The sequence below is a fragment of the Ornithodoros turicata genome, unplaced genomic scaffold (genome assembly GCF_037126465.1).
Source record: "Ornithodoros turicata isolate Travis unplaced genomic scaffold, ASM3712646v1 ctg00000903.1, whole genome shotgun sequence".
In the NCBI taxonomy this organism is placed as follows: domain Eukaryota; kingdom Metazoa; phylum Arthropoda; class Arachnida; order Ixodida; family Argasidae; genus Ornithodoros; species Ornithodoros turicata.
Window position 1 is genome coordinate 244,367 of NW_026999413.1, and position 2,684 is coordinate 247,050.

The following is a 2,684-nucleotide window of genomic DNA, read 5'->3' on the forward strand; positions in this document are numbered from 1 at the left end:
CGCATTGTTATTGAGAACTTACATGTCTTTGAAAACATGATGTCCATGAACACACACAGCATCGGTCCACAAGGGGAAAAACTTAAAGGTATATGCCCGCGATGTCCGAAGTGCGACGCTGAAACATATGTTGAAGCACTGGCATAACCGACGACCATGCTGTACTGTGTTTCGTACAACTGGAGATTTGCGATGTGTCCAGCTTGCCTTTCGTGCGCAAAAATTAACGCTATCCAACTTCGGCTATATTCACTTTGCGCCACGGACTCCCTTCCCTGCCGCGTCATGTGAGCTTAACCTGCAAGAAATGTAATTTCAAAAACACTGCTACAGCAAAATGTCACTGTGAAGTAGAGCACTGCACGGGCCGACTTTAGCGGGCCCGACCCGGCCCGGGCGCATCGAAAAATGGCCCGGCCCGACCCGGGCCCGGACCTTAATATTTTTATGCAGCCCGGCCCGGCCCGGCCCGGTGACCCAGTGTCTAGAGCCCGGCCCGGCCCGGCGTCTAAGCAAATAGAGCCCGGCCCGGCGAGTAGATCCCGGCCTAGTATTTCCAGCCGCGACGTACGCGTTTCTGGCGATTATCAAACAAATTTATAAGTAAATTTATAAGGAGAGAAGACAAACATACAAGTGATGGCGGTTTAACACCGTAACCGCACGAGACCAAATTAAATCCAGAACGCACGGGGCGTTATCGTTACACTGTCAAGATTTTGCGGAGATAGAGCATGCTGTCGACAAACTGCTTCTCCCAGTCCCTATCCCTCTCACCAAGCTTTGCCAAAGTGATTGTGAAATATGTGAGGAGTGAGGAGCAATGTAAAGTGGCTTGGAGAATGTTCTAGAGGGTCGAATCATATGCATAATGCAGTACCCTTTGCTTGTCTTTGCAAAATATGCACAGGAATGACGCAAGCGCATGATGATATGAACTAATGCATCTCCAATGTGTGGAATTAGCTGCGTGGCCCGGCCAGGCCTGACTCTCGGGAACATATTTGTCGGCCCGGGCCCGGCCCGGCCCGCGGTGGTGGCGTATTTTAACGGCCCGGGCCCGGCCCGTGGTGCTGGCGTATTTTGTCGGCCCGGGCTCGGCCCGGCCCGGAGCACACAGCCAATAACAAGCCCAGCCCGGCCCGCGGGCCGGGTCGGGCCCGGGCCGGGTCGGGAGCCCGGGCAGTGCTCTACTGTGAAGTACGCATCGACGTATACGCATACCTTTAGACACAGCGCCTATGGTTGCAGTCTGCAGTAGCCTAGCATTCTCCCTATCAACAGCCCTATTGCCTGCGAAGACGGGAAACGCATGGATAACCACGTAGTAGGAACGTGAATGCCTCGCACATTCACTACGTACCTTCAAAACGGGTAAAATCTTTAAAATGACGCGGGCGACGCCACTTGGAGATCCATAATTCACATTCATCCGCTACGACGTTTCCACACATCTGTAAAAGAGTCAACAAGGTGCGACACATTGTACTTGCCTGCAAATTCTTTATTAAAATCACTCAGCATTTTTTACATACAGTGGCACAGCCGTAAAGGCTTGTGCTGCCGTGGAGCACATGACGAAGTTGCACGGGTGAAGCGTATGCCCAATCTGTTTCGCAGTAAACACAAGTCACTGAAGAGCTCTGAAACGCACTTTAGCGTAACTTACCTGATGTCTTTCAACATTTCTGTGACCTTCCCACGTCGCGAGTGTGCTGTCCCAACCGCGTTGTTCACCGCAATGAATACGTCGAAAGTATCTGAAATTCATAGATTAGACATTAGTAACGGGGCCACTGACGATGTTGCATCTTCACCTTGAAAAGTGCTGGTAGGGTCACGAGTACACTTAGCTGAAAGATAAAGCATAGGGTAATAGGAATCAAAAGGGTAATAATCACACTGCTAGCATAAAGTAATAGAACCCACACGCTAAGAATGATACCAAACAAAAGTTGCACGAATCGTACAAACATAGAACTAACCTTTAATCTAAGAAATCTTCCAGGGTGCACACATAAAAGCACCCCCAGGCAACACTAGTAGGGCATAAAAACACATTCACAGCAGTCCAGGGCACCAGAGCAACGACGGAACGCGAGACAACGGGAGCCAGAAAAAGGCGTGCGAACGCAACGAAGCTTGCAAGCGAAATGGACGCCGCCCGCAGCGCAGAAACGGCAGGAAGGCCACCTGCCCGCCAGGCCATGCCCCAGCGCCCGGCGCTCCTCGGGATGTAGCAAGGGAACGGAAAGTCGCGCGAAGACGGGACCAACGCTATCGGAAAGAGGACGTTTTCCTCTTCAAAAATACATCTCAATCACCTTCCTACGCCAGCAAGAACCCGATATCGAAAAAAATGCCCCAGGCCCATGTATCAGAGAACCGCCGTTGCCACGGTGTTCTAACTCGAGAACCGAGAAGGATAGAAAGATGCGGCAAGTTTCTACGCGCTTCCCATGTCGAGTGCGTGTGCCCATTAAAAGGAAGTCGGATCCGCCGTGGGCTTCAAGCCTGAAGACAAGGACAAAAATCGGTGAACGGTGGTCGGTGTCAGGAATTTCGAGAATGACGTCTTAACCACTGGAAATCGACGGCTGGTCTCAATTGGAAAGTTGTAGAGCAGGGAACAGAGCACGCGCACACAAAATTTCGACTAAATCGGACATCGGGTAATCGACTTA

The 2,684-nt window shown here is 51.3% G+C and overlaps 1 long non-coding RNA gene across 1 annotated transcript; it reads right to left on the reverse strand.

Annotated features, from left to right (window-relative positions):
- Window positions 1-232: 232 nt before the first annotated feature.
- On the reverse strand, window positions 233-2,210 carry LOC135375584 (uncharacterized). Its single transcript, XR_010417289.1, has 4 exons — window positions 1,670-2,210; window positions 1,536-1,609; window positions 1,225-1,454; window positions 233-298 (listed from the first exon to the last, which is right to left on the reverse strand). It is a non-coding gene; the product is annotated as an uncharacterized LOC135375584 (long non-coding RNA).
- Between the last annotated feature and the right edge of the window lie 474 nt (window positions 2,211-2,684).